We start from the raw sequence: 5,000 nt of genomic DNA on the forward strand, positions 1-5,000 counted from the left end.
GGGAGCGTGCTGTCGTGGCATTGCCGGCGGGAGACAACACGCGCCACCTATGGTGACCGGCAGCTCCAACGCCAGCGCCACACAAGGGCAAAGCCCCACTTGGGTGCAGAAGCGAACTCTCCCAGCACAGCGCACGCGCCAACACGTCCGCACAACTGCGATACAAACCACCTGCGAGAACCGCTGGGGCGACCGAGCAGCAGACGGCGTCGCGGCGCCGAGTGCCAGGCGGCGGCGCATCCTCAACGCACACAGTCCTCAATCAGACCAGCACACTGCAGATGTCCACCGCGCTTCGCACCGGGCTCGGCTGAACCAACTTTGGCCGCCAGGCGCCGCGTGCAGGGTGCGCCGCAGCGTAGCTGCGCCGCCTGCCGGGCCCGTCGGCTGGCGCTCCTGCCACTCGGCGCCCCCCACCAGCCGCCTGTTGCGCGTGCGCCCACGCAGCGCGCGGCCAACACGCCGGGCGGCCCCCCTTCACCGGCCGGGAACAGTCCCACCAAGCCACCGCCGCGTATCGCTTCATACCCACATGGGCCTAGTCACGCGTGTGGATGTGGCGGGTACCGCTGAAACAACCGGTTAATAGCTGTACCGATCGTCGCCATCACAGATTCACCTCCAGCGTGAACAACCGCTCAACAACGGATTTCCAGTTCATTTGCGTATCTTGGGCAGTAAACGTAGATGTCCACCTACATTTGCGAATTCAACAATTCTTGCATGCCAGGATGTCATGTGTCACGACACGCTACATCAGACCACATACACACTGCGACATGTGCAGAAGAGAACACGTGGAAGGTGGCCCGCGCACGTATGCGATGTACCTTCCGCGATCCACTGTCAACCGGCATCTGCGGCATGTCCCAGATATGGAACGCGGTCCACCAGGGTAGCACTTTGTGTGAGGCAATACGACAAAGTCGGAATACACGCGTCACTACATCAGACGGCTCACGCTGACCTGACCTGACCTGACTCACCGCACCACCACCCCCAGCGACCCAGGGTGACATACAATGCGTTCGTACGTTCCTCCCACACGCCTCTACGGCGTACCACAGTGCAACCTAGCTGTTATTGGGAGACGAGACAAGTAGCATCAAGCACAACATATGGAAATTGAGATTCGACACCGTTGGGCACAGCCAGCGTACGGTCACACGTATCACACTACTTCACTCTGTACGTAACGACCGATGATCGGTACAGCGTGTGGGTTACGCGTACGACATCAGCGGACAATGGACACAGACCATACCACGACGTACACTGAGGGCGTCGACATCTGAATGCAACTGAACAGCTGCGAGGCTCATTTAACACTCAAACGCCAGACCGACCAGCTTGAGAGGACAGAGACACAAAGAGGGGGACAGAGGGGGACAGAGGGGGGGGAGGGGGGGGGGTCGGCGATATAGTCCTATTGCAGTACAATTGACAGTGGATAGCAGGAATATGTGGAAAGTAAGCAACACTCGCAAGACATCTACATGAGGATAACAACGACACCAGAGATTCCGAGCAGTGAACTATGTTAGGCAAAGGGACAACGTGGGTTAGGTTAAGGGACAACGTGGGTTAGGTTAAGGGACAACGTGGGTTAGGTTAAGGGACAACGTGGGTTAGGTTAAGGGACAACGTGGGTTAGGTTAAGGGACAACGTGGGTTAGGTTAAGGGACAACGTGGGTTAGGTTAAGGGACAACGTGGGTTAGGTTAAGGGACAACGTGGGTTAGGTTAAGGGACAACGTGGGTTAGGTTAAGGGACAACGTGGGTTAGGTTAAGGGACAACGTGGGTTAGGTTAAGGGACAACGTGGGTTAGGTTAAGGGACAACGTGGGTTAGGTTAAGGGACAACGTGGGTTAGGTTAAGGGACAACGTGGGTTAGGTTAAGGGACAACGTCGGTTAGGTTAAGGGACAACGTGGGTTAGGTTAAGGGACAACGTGGGTTAGGTTAAGGGACAACGTGGGTTAGGTTAAGGGACAACGTGGGTTAGGTTAAGGGACAACTTGAGTTAGGTTAAGGGACAACTTGAGTTAGGTTAAGGGACAACTTGAGTTAGGTTAAGGGACAACTTGAGTTAGGTTAAGGGACAACTTGAGTTAGGTTAAGGGACAACTTGAGTTAGGTTAAGGGACAACTTGAGTTAGGTTAAGGGACAACTTGAGTTAGGTTAAGGGACAACTTGAGTTAGGTTAAGGGACAAATTGAGTTAGGTTAAGGGACAAATTGAGTTAGGTTAAGGGACAAATTGAGTTAGGTTAAGGGACAAATTGAGTTAGGTTAAGGGACAAATTGAGTTAGGTTAAGGGACAAATTGAGTTAGGTTAAGGGACAAATTGAGTTAGGTTAAGGGACAAATTGAGTTAGGTTAAGGGACAACTTGAGTTAGGTTAAGGGACAAATTGAGTTAGGTTAAGGGACAACTTGAGTTAGGTTAAGGGACAACTTGAGTTAGGTTAAGGGACAACTTGAGTTAGGTTAAGGGACAACTTGAGTTAGGTTAAGGGACAACTTGAGTTAGGTTAAGGGACAACTTGAGTTAGGTTAAGGGACAACTTGAGTTAGGTTAAGGGACAACTTGAGTTAGGTTAAGGGACAACTTGAGTTAGGTTAAGGGACAACTTGAGTTAGGTTAAGGGACAAATTGAGTTAGGTTAAGGGACAAATTGAGTTAGGTTAAGGGACAACTTGAGTTAGGTTAAGGGACAAATTGAGTTAGGTTAAGGGACAAATTGAGTTAGGTTAAGGGACAAATTGAGTTAGGTTAAGGGACAACTTGAGTTAGGTTAAGGGACAACTTGAGTTAGGTTAAGGGACAACTTGAGTTAGGTTAAGGGACAACTTGAGTTAGGTTAAGGGACAACTTGAGTTAGGTTAAGGGACAACTTGAGTTAGGTTAAGGGACAACTTGAGTTAGGTTAAGGGACAACTTGAGTTAGGTTAAGGGACAACTTGAGTTAGGTTAAGGGACAACTTGAGTTAGGTTAAGGGACAAATTGAGTTAGGTTAAGGGACAAATTGAGTTAGGTTAAGGGACAAATTGAGTTAGGTTAAGGGACAACTTGAGTTAGGTTAAGGGACAACTTGAGTTAGGTTAAGGGACAACTTGAGTTAGGTTAAGGGACAACTTGAGTTAGGTTAAGGGACAACTTGAGTTAGGTTAAGGGACAAATTGAGTTAGGTTAAGGGACAAATTGAGTTAGGTTAAGGGACAACTTGAGTTAGGTTAAGGGACAACTTGAGTTAGGTTAAGGGACAACTTGAGTTAGGTTAAGGGACAAATTGAGTTAGGTTAAGCGATAATCTGGTACAGCCACAGTTAGGTTAAGCGATAATCTGGTACAGCCACAGTTAGGTTAAGCGATAATCTGGTACAGCCACAGTTAGGTTAAGCGATAATCTGGTACAGCCACAGTTAGGTTAAGCGATAAACTGGTACAGCCACAGTTAGGTTAAGCGATAAACTGGTACAGCCACAGTTAGGTTAAGCGATAAACTGGTACAGCCACAGTTAGGTTAAGCGATAAACTGGTACAGCCACAGTTAGGTTAAGCGATAAACTGGTACAGCCACAGTTAGGTTAAGCGATAAACTGGTACAGCCACAGTTAGGTTAAGCGATAAACTGGTACAGCCACAGTTAGGTTAAGCGATAAACTGGTACAGCCACAGTTAGGTTAAGCGATAAACTGGTACAGCCACAGTTAGGTTAAGCGATAAACTGGTACAGCCACAGTTAGGTTAAGCGATAAACTGGTACAGCCACAGTTAGGTTAAGCGATAAACTGGTACAGCCACAGTTAGGTTAAGCGATAAACTGGTACAGCCACAGTTAGGTTAAGCGATAAACTGGTACAGCCACAGTTAGGTTAAGCGATAAACTGGTACAGCCACAGTTAGGTTAAGCGATAAACTGGTACAGCCACAGTTAGGTTAAGCGATAAAGTTGGTTAAATTTGGTATTGTGTGGGAAGGGGGCAGAGAGAGAGGGGGGGGGGGGGGGTGGATAGTGGTGGCAGTACACGGATGCCTGAGTCACCGTCAGATACGTCACGTCGGTTCGATGCTTGTAGCAAGAGGCTGGCGGATGTGTGTCTCTCACTTCTGCAATTTTTCATGTGGTATAACACGAGGGCGGGGGATGATATTTGGTGCCCCTCTGTGTAGGATGTGTGTTGGTGGTGTTGATTTATCTGAGCAATGGTAGTTGTCGGAGGAGTGGGGTATTGTGCTTTTATAGGTGGACCTACTGCTCTGGTTATCATAGTGTCGACGGTGCAATGTGGCAGAGAGGATGCACTCGACATTGTCGCATTCCAGATGTTTACGTATTGTGTGTCTCCGTTGCAGGCCGAGAGTGGTGCATGTTCGAGTGTCTGGCTGACGTGCGATTCACGTTGTGTGCCCAGTCTTACAGCACGTATAGGGACATTCGCATAAATCATCTATATTTGGCCTTGCATCATTTACTAAGCAGTGCCGTGAGACGACCGAACTATTAGGAAAGTACTGATGTACCGCATAATGTTTACCTTCCACCACACGGCGAGTATCGACTGTGCCCAGCGTTGCCACCGCAGGCAGCGGTCACCGTCACCATTGTGCGGCGGAACGGAACATCTATATCCTCAGAGGAGCACTCTTTGCCGCCGGGCGTCACGTCTCGCGGCCTGCCGGCCAGCGCCCACGACGAACTTACTGCATGTATAGGGACAGCGGGAATTTGGCATACTTGATATAACTCTTCATGAGGCGCAAGATATAGGGGTGGATTGCAACTTACGACTGCGAGAAAAGTCCGCCGTTCATCCGCCGGAGTTGCGATTTCGGCGGGGCACGTACGGTCGCGGGTGGAGCACTTGGTGCGGCGTACGCACCCGGGTTGCGGCTCCTGCGCTGGAGGGGGGTGCAGGTTTTGTGTGGGTGGGCTCGGCAAATGAGCACTGTGGGCCCCATACATGGCTTAGTCCGCGTGGCCTCCCCCAGGT

Source organism: Schistocerca gregaria, unplaced genomic scaffold, assembly GCF_023897955.1.
Source record: "Schistocerca gregaria isolate iqSchGreg1 unplaced genomic scaffold, iqSchGreg1.2 ptg001382l, whole genome shotgun sequence".
Lineage (NCBI taxonomy): Eukaryota > Metazoa > Arthropoda > Insecta > Orthoptera > Acrididae > Schistocerca > Schistocerca gregaria.